We start from the raw sequence: 14,784 nt of genomic DNA, 5'->3' as shown, positions 1-14,784 counted from the left end.
CAAACAGTAAATGTTAACAAATGAATATGAAAGAGATATATATAATGAAACTGAAATATTAACTAATTACAGAAAACTAAACCCAAGTTTATCACAAAATAGACACACATCCGAATCAGTCCAAGCGTCAACGTAATTAAAAAAATTGTGACGTCACATACGATGGCGAAAAGGCAGAAACGTTATGCCACATTTGAATTTATGAAATTTAGAAACAGCATGACGTCACATATGAAAAACTATCATTCAAAAATGAGATAGAATTAGGATTGATTTAGAACTAAATACTGATAATTCATTTAAACAAAATGCATATTGCAATACTTATTAATAGCAATTAACTGTAATATATATATATGTCCAGTTTGTTATGAATCCAACTTCAAACGTAAATAATCGTACAAAATTTAATATAATCAATAAAGAGGAGGTGGTTAATTTTTCTATACGTCATACCTAAATATATAATAAGAAGACGTCAACACATTTGACAAAATCTGATGAGAATTACAAATATAACATTAAACATGTAAACTAAATACATGAATTTGGGATAAACAAGTACAGAAACACGTCTTATAGTAATGCGAATTCACATTCAGCAAAACGGTCACAATCGGGAATAAGTCACGTTTGGTAATTAAAAGATTAGACGACATAATGACAAACCACAATCTACCATGTGGTAAAAATGTCCTTAGCTAGTTTGGTTAAAGAGACATTATATGGATCAACCAATTCGTGATGGTGTCCATAAAATTTACGGAGTGTCAATTTTAATCTGTCCTCCTCATAACTTTGTTGGAGCAGTTTCTGCGTAAGGAGCACACTCCTGTATATGAAGTCCGTATAGTGTGAACAAGCACGTGAATAACGTATCAATTGTGATATGTAAACACCATACGAAGGGGCAGAGGGTATGTTACTGCTGAGAAATGGGAAATTGATAATTGGGAAGTTGAAATCGTCCCGTTTATCATAGATTTTTGTGTGAAGTCGTCCATCTACGTCAATATTGAGGAAAAGATCAAGGTATGAAGCAGTCCTTCTAGTATCAGTAGTATCCTTAATTTCAAGTTCACTGGGATATATGAGATGTAAGTATTGGCTGAAGTATGGGTTGTTCAACGATAAAACATCATCAATATATCGAAAAGTAAAATTAAAGAATTTCGCAAGGTGCTTTTTCTTTTTGTCTTTTAGAAGGTTCTGAATAAATTCTGCTTCATACGAATACAAAAACAAATCAGCCAGCAGGGGTGCACAATTAGTACCCATTGGAATACCGACTGTCTGTTGAAATATAAATCCTCCAAACTCAACAAACATATTGTCGATCAAAAAGTCCAGCATTTTAATAATATCATCTTCAGTATATTTTCTGGAAGATTCAGTGTGATTCTTCACAAAATATGAAGTATTGTATCCCAAAACAAGAAATTTGTATCTACGATTCCCATTTTTATAGAAAAAGCTCTGTTTTATGAGTTGGTGAAGTCGATCTTTCAACTGAGCATGGGGAATAGTAGTATATAGCGTAGAAAAATCAAAAGTTTTTATGTTGCTGCAAAATTGCAAAGATTGTGATCGAAGGTTAAGCAGTAGATCTTTCGAATTTTTGAGAATCCACATCTGGTTAACACCACTGGTAGAATATATCTCCTCACAATATTTTTGAAGCCCATCTTTAACTGTAGAAAGAATAGTAGTCAATACTTTAGAAAGATGTTTAGTCGAACATTTTGAAGACCCAGCTATGTATCGTTCTTTATATGGAGTTTTGTGTAATTTAGGTATCCAGTATAATGAGGGCAAGTTTTCTTCGTTTTCTTTGATGTTGATACCAAAAGAAAGAAGGACAGATTTATGATTTTGTAAAATTTCATCCTTGGTAAATGATGTTAAAGAATATGTAGGATTACCAGTAGTTTGATCAATTCCAAGCTCTGTAGTGAGACATTGCAAATAATGTTTTTTACATATGAAGACAATATTATTGGAGGCTTTATCTGCCGGAACAACGACATATTTGTCATGCAAAGAGGATAAAGCATCCACAACCTCCGGATTCTTGAAAGGGTTAGAAACTCTTGTACTCATATTACATCTTAGTTTTTGTATGCGCCTCTGAATGCATGATCGAATAGCTTTGATCCATTCAGACAAAGTGTCCAGTTCGGGTTCGTCTGGTTCGCGCTTTATCCATTTTCTTGCATATCTTGTTATATCTTTATAAAATATTCATTACTCAACCAATTTTCAAAAATAAAAGGCCATTTTAATCGTATTAGCTAGCAGAACTTAGAAAATAAGTTAAAAGGGAGAATTTGAAAAAATATTTACTATTAACATTTTGGCCCCTGTGGATTTTTCAAATAGGAAAGTTATTGTGTAATAAAATAAATTTTTAGACAGATGAGTGCTAATTTAGCCTTTAAAGATGGTTTATAAGAGCATCAAGATTTGTTTTACATGTTTTATGGGCTGTATTCTGTTTGACAATCCGTATTTTCATAGCTAGACCGGCCATCGGTCCAGAAATTAATGTACTGTTTACAAACACTCTTTTTCTACACGATGTTTTTGACGCAATTTTACAAAAAAATGAGACGAAAGACATATGATTTTCATTGGATTTGCTGAATGATATATGTACACAGTTTCAGAAAAGGTATTACCATAAGGTAGTGCCGGCATACTTACCAAGCTCAGAATTGTATAATTAAAGACTTTTCATGCCACAAATCTATTGATATTTAGATTCTAAAACAACTTCTGAGTTAATTAAGTGTTTAAGAATGACAATATATGTCAATTTTATTGTTTACAGTCCTTAGCAACCAAAATTAGACATTTTGACACAAGGCTTATATTTGTACTCTATCGGCTTAACTCTTGATTCTGATGGATTAGGCTGCATGTAGTAGCCTAAGTATTGAACGCGTTGGTTTTTCTTGCGAATATATCAAGTTATTGTTTTTATCAAGATTTCATGTTACATTTTGGCATATATTAAATGTATAGTTAAATCAGATGTAAGAAATTGATTCCCTATCACCAAGTGTTTTAATCAAGTCTTTGGTATGCAATAAGTATAAAGATTAACATTTTTATGCTTGAAATTGCTAAATTTTATACAATGTTGCATCATCAGAGATCTTATTAAGATATTCAACATTAAAAAAACTGATAAAAGAGGTACAGTTTTTAAGATTTGGCTAAAAATTAAGGTAGAGACAAGATTTTACACTTTGACTTGGCACCTTTCTTTAAAATCAGTTTTTGTCGCGTTTCAGTGTCAACTGCTAACCTTCATAAAATATTCATTACTCAACCAATTTTCAAAAATAAAAGGCCATTTTAATCGTATTAGCTAGCAGAACTTAGAAAATAAGTTAAAAGGGAGAATTTGAAAAAAATATTTACTATTAACATTTTGGCCCCTGTGGATTTTTTAAATAGGAAAGTTATTGTGTAATAAAATAAATTTTTAGACAGATGAGTGCTAATTTAGCCTTTAAACATGGTTTATAAGAGCATCAATATTTGTTTTACGTGTTTAATGGGCTGTTTTCTGTTTGACAATCCGTATTTTCATAGCTAGACCGGCCATCGGTCCAGAAATTAATGTACTGTTTTCAAACACTCTTTTTCTACACGAAGTTTTTGACGCAATTTTACAAAAAAATGAGACGAAAGACATATGATTTTCATTGGATTTGCTGAATGATATATGTACACAGTTTCAGAAAAGGTATTACCATAAGGTAGTGCCGACATACTTACCAAGCTCAGAATTGTATAATTAAAGACTTTTCATGCAACAAATCTATTGATATTTAGATTCTAAATCAGCTTCTGAGTAAATTAAGTGTTTAAGAATGACAATATATGTCAATTGTATTGTATACAGTCCTTAGCAACCAAAATTAGACATTTTGACACAAGGCTTATATTTGTACTCTATCGGCTTAACCCTTGCTTCTGATGGATTGGGCTGCATGTAGTAGCCTAAGTATTGAACGCGTTGGTTTTTTTGTTGCGAATATATCAAGTTATTGTTTTTATCAAGATTTCATGTTACATTTTGGCATATATTAAATGTATAGTTAAATCAGATGTAAGAAATTGATTCCCTATCACCAAGTGTTTTAATCAAGTCTTTGGTATGCAATAAGTATAAAGATTAACATTTTTATGCTTGAAATTGCTAAATTTTATACAATGTTGCATCATCAGAGATCTTATTAAGATATTCAACATTAAAAAAACTGATAAAAGAGGTACAGTTTTTAAGATTTGGCTAAAAATTGAGGTAGAGACAAGATTTTACACTTTGACTTGGCACCTTTCTTTAAAATCAGTTTTTGTCGCGTTTCAGTGTCAACTGCTAACCTTCATAAAATATTCATTACTCAACCAATTTTCAAAAATAAAAGGCCATTTTAATCGTATTAGCTAGCAGAACTTAGAAAATAAGTTAAAAGGGAGAATTTGAAAAAAATATTTACTATTTATATTTTGGCCCCTGTGGATTTTTTAAATAGGAAAGTTATTGTGTAATAAAATAAATTTTTAGACAGATGAGTGCTAATTTAGCCTTTAAACATGGTTTATAAGAGCATCAATATTTGTTTTACGTGTTTAATGGGCTGTTTTCTGTTTGACAATCCGTATTTTCATAGCTAGACCGGCCATCGGTCCAGAAATTAATGTACTGTTTACAAACACTCTTTTTCTACACGAAGTTTTTGACGCAATTTTACAAAAAAATGAGACGAAAGACATATGATTTTCATTGGATTTGCTGAATGATATATGTACACAGTTTCAGAAAAGGTATTACCATAAGGTAGTGCCGGCATACTTACCAAGCTCAGAATTGTATAATTAAAGACTTTTCATGCAACAAATCTATTGATATTTAGATTCTAAATCAGCTTCTGAGTAAATTAAGTGTTTAAGAATGACAATATATGTCAATTGTATTGTATACAGTCCTTAGCAACCAAAATTAGACATTTTGACACAAGGCTTATATTTGTACTCTATCGGCTTAACCCTTGCTTCTGATGGATTGGGCTGCATGTAGTAGCCTAAGTATTGAACGCGTTGGTTTTTTTCTTGCGAATATATCAAGTTATTGTTTTTATCAAGATTTCATGTTACATTTTGGCATATATTAAATGTATAGTTAAATCAGATGTAAGAAATTGATTCCCTATCACCAAGTGTTTTAATCAAGTCTTTGGTATGCAATAAGTATAAAGATTAACATTTTTATGCTTGAAATTGCTAAATTTTATACAATGTTGCATCATCAGAGATCTTATTAAGATATTCAACATTAAAAAAACTGATAAAAGAGGTACAGTTTTTAAGATTTGGCTAAAAATTGAGGTAGAGACAAGATTTTACACTTTGACTTGGCACCTTTCTTTAAAATCAGTTTTTGTCGCGTTTCAGTGTCAACTGCTAACCTTCATAAAATATTCATTACTCAACCAATTTTCAAAAATAAAAGGCCATTTTAATCGTATTAGCTAGCAGAACTTAGAAAATAAGTTAAAAGGGAGAATTTGAAAAAAATATTTACTATTAACATTTTGGCCCCTGTGGATTTTTTAAATAGGAAAGTTATTGTGTAATAAAATAAATTTTTAGACAGATGAGTGCTAATTTAGCCTTTAAACATGGTTTATAAGAGCATCAATATTTGTTTAACGTGTTTAATGGGCTGTTTTCTGTTTGACAATCCGTATTTTCATAGCTAGACCGGCCATCGGTCCAGAAATTAATGTACTGTTTACAAACACTCTTTTTCTACACGAAGTTTTTGACGCAATTTTACAAAAAAATGAGACGAAAGACATATGATTTTCATTGGATTTGCTGAATGATATATGTACACAGTTTCAGAAAAGGTATTACCATAAGGTAGTGCCGACATACTTACCAAGCTCAGAATTGTATAATTAAAGACTTTTCATGCAACAAATCTATTGATATTTAGATTCTAAATCAGCTTCTGAGTAAATTAAGTGTTTAAGAATGACAATATATGTCAATTGTATTGTATACAGTCCTTAGCAACCAAAATTAGACATTTTGACACAAGGCTTATATTTGTACTCTATCGGCTTAACCCTTGCTTCTGATGGATTGGGCTGCATGTAGTAGCCTAAGTATTGAACGCGTTGGTTTTTTTCTTGCGAATATATCAAGTTATTGTTTTTATCAAGATTTCATGTTACATTTTGGCATATATTAAATGTATAGTTAAATCAGATGTAAGAAATTGATTCCCTATCACCAAGTGTTTTAATCAAGTCTTTGGTATGCAATAAGTATAAAGATTAACATTTTTATGCTTGAAATTGCTAAATTTTATACAATGTTGCATCATCAGAGATCTTATTAAGATATTCAACATTAAAAAAACTGATAAAAGAGGTACAGTTTTTAAGATTTGGCTAAAAATTGAGGTAGAGACAAGATTTTACACTTTGACTTGGCACCTTTCTTTAAAATCAGTTTTTGTCGCGTTTCAGTGTCAACTGCTAACCTTCATAAAATATTCATTACTCAACCAATTTTCAAAAATAAAAGGCCATTTTAATCGTATTAGCTAGCAGAACTTAGAAAATAAGTTAAAAGGGAGAATTTGAAAAAAATATTTACTATTAACATTTTGGCCCCTGTGGATTTTTCAAATAGAAAAGTTATTGTGTAATAAAATAAATTTTTAGACAGATGAGTGCTTATTTAGCCTTTAAACATGGTTTATAAGAGCATCAAGATTTGTTTTACATGTTTTATGGGCTGTTTTCTGTTTGACAATCCGTATTTTCATAGCTAGACCGGCCCTCGGTCCAGAAATTAATGTTCTGTTTACAAACACTCTTTTTCTACACGAAGTTTTTGACGCAATTTTACAAAAAAATGAGACGAAAGACATATGATTTTCATTGAATTTGCTGAATGATATATGTACACAGTTTCAGAAAAGGTATTACTTCAAACGATTGAAATTCTACTTTTAGCCAAATTTTGGGGAAATATGTGACATATTCCCCCCCCCCCCCCTTTTGCAATATTTTATAGCAAATAAATGCAGATTGTTGCAATGGATACACCAAAAAGAAATTATATTTTACCATTTTATATACTGGATATAAAATTTATGGAAGATTCTGATTACATACATATGCCCATATATGACATAAACAGTAAGCTTGATATTGCAAGAAAGCAATGAAAAGGGGATGGTAAAATTCATAAGAGCAAATTTTAGTATTTTTTCCTAACTGTTTATTGCTACCTTATGGCATACTTACCAAGCTCAGAATTGTATAATTTAAGACTGTTCATGCCACAAATCTATTGATATTTAGATTCTAAATCAACTTCTGAGTAAATTAAGTGTTTAAGAATGACAATATATGTCAATTTTATTGTATACAGTCCTTAGCAACCAAAATTAGACATTTTGACACAAGGCTTATATTTGTACTCCATCGGCTCAACTCTTGCTTCTGATGGATTGGGCTGCATGTAGTAGCCTAAGTATTGAACGCGTTGGTTTTTTTCTTGCGAATATATCAAATTATTGTTTTTATCAAGATTTCATGTTACATTTTGGCATATATTAAATGTATAGTTAAATCAGATGTAAGAAATTGATTCCCTATCACCAAGTTTTTTAATCAAGTCTGTGGTATGCAATTAGCATAAAGATTAACATTTTTATGCTTGAAATTGCTAAATTTTATACAATGTTGCATCATCAGAGATTTTATTAAGATATTGAACATTAAAAAACTGACAAAAGAGGTACAGTTTTTAAGATTTGGCTAAAAATTGAGGTAGAGACAAGATTTTACACTTTGACTTGGCACCTTTCTGTAAAATCAGTTTTTGTCGCGTTTCAGTGTCAACTGCTAACCTTTATAAAATATTCATTACTCAACCAATTTTCAAAAAATAAAAGGCCATTTTAATCGTATTAGCTAGCAGAACTTAGAAAATAAGTTAAAAGGGAGAATTTGAAAAAATATTTACTATTAACATTTTGGCCCCTGTGGATTTTTCAAATAGGAAAGTTATTGTGTAATAAAATAAATTTTTTGACAGATGAGTGCTAATTTAGCCTTTAAAGATGGTTTATAAGAGCATCAAGATTTGTTTTACATGTTTTATGGGCTGTATTCTGTTTGACAATCCGTATTTTCATAGCTAGACCGGCCATCGGTCCAGAAATTAATGTACTGTTTACAAACACTCCTTTTCTACACGATGTTTTTGACGCAATTTTACAAAAAAATGAGACGAAAGACATATGATTTTCATTGGATTTGCTGAATGATATATGTACACAGTTTCAGAAAAGGTATTACCATAAGGTAGTGCCGGCATACTTACCAAGCTCAGAATTGTATAATTAAAGACTTTTCATGCCACAAATCTATTGATATTTAGATTCTAAAACAACTTCTGAGTTAATTAAGTGTTTAAGAATGACAATATATGTCAATTTTATTGTTTACAGTCCTTAGCAACCAAAATTAGACATTTTGACACAAGGCTTATATTTGTACTCTATCGGCTTAACCCTTGCTTCTGATGGATTGGGCTGCATGTAGTAGCCTAAGTATTGAACGCGTTGGTTTTTTTCTTGCGAATATATCAAATTATTGTTTTTATCAAGATTTCATGTTACATTTTGGCATATATTAAATGTATAGTTAAATCAGATGTAAGAAATTGATTCCCTATCACCAAGTTTTTTAATCAAGTCTTTGGTATGCAATAAGCATAAAGATTAACATTTTTATGCTAAATTTTATACAATGTTGCATCATCAGAGTTCTTATTAAGATATTGAACATTAAAAAACTGACAAAAGAGGTACAGTTTTTAAGATTTGGCTAAAAATTGAGGTAGAGACAAGATTTTACACATTGACTTGGCACCTTTCTTTAAAATCAGTTTTTGTCGCGTTTCAGTGTCAACTGCTAACCTTCATAAAATATTCATTACTCAACCAATTTTCAAAATAAAAGGCCATTTTACTCTACTCGTATTAGCTAGCAGAACTTAGAAAATAAGTTAAAAGGAGAATTTGAAAAAAAAATTTACTATTAAGGTAGCAATACACAGTTAGGAGTTTAGTTTTGCATTTTGGCCCCTGTGGATTTTTCAAATAGGAATGTTATTGTGCAATAAAATAAATTTTTAGACAGATGAGTGCTTATTTAGCCTTTAATGATGGTTTGTTTTACATGTTTTATGGCCTGTTTTCTGTTTGACAATCCGTATTTTCATAGCTAGACCGGGCATCGGTCCAGAAATTACTGTACTGTTTACAAACACTCTTTGTCTACACGAAGTTTTTGACGCAATTTTACAAAAAATGAGACGAAAGACATATGATTTTCATTGGATTTGGTGAATGATATATGTACACAGTTTCATAAAAGGTATTACTTCAAGCGATTGAAATTCTACTTTTAGCCAAATTTTGGGGAAATATGTGACATCTTCCCCCCCCCCCCCTTTGTGCAATATTTTATAGCAAATAAATGCAGATTGTTGCAATGGATACACCAAAAAGAAATTATATTTTACCATTTTATATACTGGATATAAAATCTATGGAAGATTCTGATTACATACATATGCCCATATATGACACAAACAGTAAGTTTGATATTGCAAGAAAGCAACGGAAAGGGGATGGTAAAATTCATAAGGGCAAATTTTAGTATTTTTTCCTAACTGTTTATTGCTACCTCAAGCATAAAAGACAGTTGACTGAAAATTCGTCAAACTATATACATGGATATAGAACTAATGTGATTGTAAACTTAACCACACGTTTGGTATTTAAAAGAGCACGAACTCACAATAAACATCTTAACATAATTAGAAACTCCTATTTCTTTCTTTTTTTTTAAACAGAATACAGAGATTCAAATATTGTTAATAATTATAAGCAAACTAAAATGGTATTGAAGTGTTCATTTTATCATAAAAAATTGTCCTTTTGTGAAGCATTTGATGATGACGAGTTTTCTTGTACTTTTCACACCATTTTTATTTCCATTATGAATATCACGGACAAACTTAAATTAAAGAAGGAAAACAAAATTACCGAACTTCAAAGAAAATTCAAAATTGAATGAAATTATCTTTTACTTGCTTAGAATGATAGATATATCTGTCTAAATAGATCAACATGGTACACATACACACACATGAGTAACAATAGACAGTCTCTGGCAATCATACCACATCTTATTTTTATAAATCGCATTTAGTGCATTTTCTTTACTTATGTAACTATTGTAAATTATTATATATTTAATGTATTACTAATTTTAGATTCGATAATATGGAAAACACTAAATAAAATTTCCAGAGGAAGTTATTTGGGTTTCAATTGTCCAAAGCAGTCAGTCATAAACGTTCGAAACTTTACGATGTATATGCAAGGTTCTGACGATGAAGACGTTAAACAAAAGTGTGCTAACCAAATATATCGGAATCTAATAAACCGTTGTGATAACAAGGAAACATGTAGAGTGCTTGTTCAAGATAGCTTATGTCATTCAGCACCTGTGCCGGAAATCATATCGATAGAAAATGTTCGATACACATGTAAAGGTAAATATGACTATTCATATCTACAACATAAATCACTAAACATTTTGCGATATCTACATATTATGTATTCGATATCTTAAATCAAAATATTGTTCGTGTTATAAAACAAACTTTTAAACCTTATAGAACGTTATATTTTCATCATTTTGTTGTAGTTGCTTTTAATGCATTTTCAAGTTTGTCAATTAGATAGCAACTATGGTTTCATACATAAGAATTGATATGGTCATAATTATAGATTAACTGTTTAAAATAACAACCATAAGATTTTCCGAACTATCAAGGATTTTCCCCAAGGAATACATTTCCTTCGCTGAAAATGACAAAACGTTAAGGAATTTTTGGTTCACAATGCTCTTGAATTTTCTATATTTGGTCTTTTTAATTGTTATAATTCGAACGAACAAAATGTAACACTGACGAAGATGAAACGTGAATGAAATGAACACAACTTTAATCCTTGTATCTATAATGAGCTAATTTATACCAATAGTTACATGAAAACGTTTGGATATGAAACACATTTACAAATATTAGCACTTATTTATATATATAATTAGTTTTTATGATTGGGGAAACAAGTTAGTGCAACTTATATTAATCCCTTTCCACTTTTCAGTAACTTTCACAATTACTTAAATCATTGTTATTAATCCAACCCGGCTTTAGCAGGTTGGGAACAAACCCTCTATATGGTGATTATACCTGTATAGAGGGATAATCCTTCTATAGAGGGGTAAATTTATCCTTCTATAGAGGGGTATTTTTGTTTAGACTGGATTTAAATCAAAATAGGGCAGAATGGCATTCTCTACTTATTATGGCAGTAACCTGGAACAGTTGATGCACCAATTGATGTACTTAATTTAATATGCACATGCCCAGTTTGATGCTTATCTGACTAAATATAAAATCTATTGTTCACCATGATTGAAAGCTGTGATGATCAGGTAAATTCTACTCACTTATGCCTCACTGAACAGAATTTCTATTGTTAGATTTAACATGAAATTTAAAGGTCAACTATTCCTTTTGTTGTTGATCAGGTGTTCAGATAGGTATGCAATAGATTGCAAGCTTTGTCACTTTAGCAGAAAACTGGTTATCCCAATTTTTATTAAAGTGCATATGTTGATGCATATAATGCTAGAGATTATAGCCAATATAACTAGAAAATGCCATTCTGCCATAATTTGCTTTAAATCCAGTGCAAACGAAAATACCCCTCTATAGAGGGATAATTTTATCCCTCTAAAGAAGGATTATCCCTCTATACAGGTATAATCACCATCCAGGGGGTTTGTTCCCAACCTGTTTAGATATGTAGATAAATGTATTGGTTATTAATGTAATATTAAAACACGTATAAATATTCAAATAGACAAATGTTCCTGGTTGAATCGATGGTGTTGGCCTGGAAGCTGTAGTAGTGGGTTAGCTACAAATTGCTCATGTATGTCTGGGTTTCACGAAACTGAAACTGCTAGGTGCCAGCGTGAGTAAAACTTGTATTGAGAGGAACCTCGTTATAACAATTTTGTAACATTTGCTCAAATCAATTACCTAATTGGTTATTATCGGTCCTTATAATTCTTCTTCTTCTTGATTGTTTACATTTTACATTATTTATCTCATGAATTAACACGCAATAAATATACAAATACAACAACATGCACCTCAAGCAAGACAGCAAACACCGTCAATATACTGGTATACACATTTCGTGCATAAAATTCATGACAGGAAGTACCAACAAAACCTCTACAAAAACGCCTGATGACAGCGCTTTTATTTCTTTTCTATATCTTATTGTTCGATTTGGAATTTAAGGCAAAATTTCCCCGCTCCGTTACTTAAAATTTCCAGGGCTAAATAAACAAATTGTAAGTAATATCTAGCAAACAATAATCAGTCTTGAATTACCCAACAAGCTAATGTTTAAGTACAGAAACAATGCAAAATTTAGACAACCACTGTGCAAATTATGGATAACTTTTTTCAGTAAATTTCATACAACTTAGGAAGAAGACATAACGATTCAGTGAACAACATGACCTAGACTGATAAAAATGAAAATTCGCACATGAAAAAAAAAATTATTTCAAGATACTTCATTACATTTAATAGATAGAACCAAACTACTTGATTCTAGCACTAGGAATCATTTCACAGCCTTATATCGTGCTTGTAAAGATTAGGTTAATTAATAGTCATTAATTGTAAAACGACTTGTCTATTCATATGAAGTTGTTTATACGCAACCTGTTCAAATATAAAGAGAAAAAGCACCGTGCACTTTCATATATTTTGATGATCTTCTGTCATTTTAAACTCCGCATTTTGATGAGTTCTTTTATTCAAATACATCTTAGTGAACTTGACATTAAAGACACTCCAAACGAAATAAGTATGTTAAGCATGACACGGGTTATGTTCTTCTCATATATGTTATGATGGTATGATACTAAACCCCTAACGGGAAGGATTGTGCCTGATGTTCATATGATGAAATCATAATCTTTTAGTCAGTTTAATTGAAGTCTGGAGCTGGCATGTCAGTAAACTGCTAGTAGTCTGTTGTTATTTATGTATTATTGTCATTTTGTTTATTTTCTTTGGTTACATCTTCTGACATCAGTCTCGGACTTCTCTTGAACTGAATTTTAATGTGCGTATTGTTATGCGTTTACTTTTCTACATTGGTTAGAGGTATAGGGGGAGGGTTGAGATCTCACAAGCATGTTTAACCCCGCCGCATTTTTGGAGCCTCTGGCCTTTGTTAGTCTTGTATTATTTTAATTTTAGTTTCTTGTGTACAATTTGGAAATTAGTATGGCGTTCATTATCACTGGACTAGTATATATTTGTTTAGGGGCCAGCTGAAGGACGCCTCCGGGTGTGGGAATTTCTCGCTACATTGAAGACCTGTTGGTGACCCTCTGCTGTTGTTTTTTATTTGGTCGGGTTGTTGTCTCTTTGACACATTCCTCATTTCCATTCTCAATTTTACATATCTTTCAAATATTATTGCAACTTTTCTTTGTTAACTCCTCAATATCAGCAGTTACATAGCGTATAAACCATTGTTTTTCCTTGACACATCTTAATTAAAACGTTACGGATGTGCGTGTGAATGATATACGGACTTCATTGAAAGAGACATAATGCACTCTTACATGAAACTTGTTACATTGATTCATGAGGGAGAGCTAGTAAATTCGACACCTCACAACTTGGTAAACCGACCTAACGTGAGGAATTGCACATATTTTGACGGTTTTGTTTCACTTACATTTATTTATGATCAAGTGCAAAGTTTCCATTCTGTGTTTATTTTGTAAATGCATCATTCTTTACTTTATGGTTCCACAAATTTGATTTGAAATCCATATTGGATCATAGAAAAATGGGGTTGACAGGCCTCAAAACGATCCATTATTCTATATTAAGGAGTACCCAATTTGCATCTATGCTAAAAATCATATCCTGAAAATTCAATTAACAGATCTTTTGTTTTATTTCTTCAAATATTAGGAACAATTTGACATTGTTTCATGCTTTATATTCAGCATTTAAAAAATGAATGTTTGTAACATTTTTATTATCTTCTGTTGATATAACTGTCAACGTTTTGTGTATATTTGAATAGTGTCAAATCGTAAAAGTCCAAGTTATCTAGCGGTTATTTTTGACAAATAGATGCAATTCGGGTACATGGACGTTATATCTAATCACTAGCGACGTTTTGGCGGTCTTAGATCTTTAAAATCTCTTGCAAAGCCGTCTGGTATGTAAGTTCTGTAGTTTTTCCCGAATCTAATATTTTTAATGAGTGTGAACTTGCAAACTTGCAAGGCGCATGATATCGATGCATGCATAGCATACATAGAAGACGCCCACCTTGTCACCGTTTTGGTTTGTAGATATGTGAACAACTCTTTACTACTGTCGCTTTAATTCACAGTGGCGATCTAAATGTCTATTTCGGTTGAGTTATTCCTAACCGTTCATGGTATTCAATACATTACAAGCAAAATATTTTTTAACGAAAAACAACTGCAATGCTATCTAATTCCTCGATTTAAAATTGATGCTATGTATTTTTAGTCAATCTTTCAA

Source organism: Mytilus galloprovincialis, chromosome 5 (genome assembly GCF_965363235.1).
Source record: "Mytilus galloprovincialis chromosome 5, xbMytGall1.hap1.1, whole genome shotgun sequence".
NCBI classification, from domain to species: domain Eukaryota; kingdom Metazoa; phylum Mollusca; class Bivalvia; order Mytilida; family Mytilidae; genus Mytilus; species Mytilus galloprovincialis.
The sequence above is the reverse complement of the archived record's forward strand: the minus strand, read 5'-3'. Positions refer to the sequence as shown.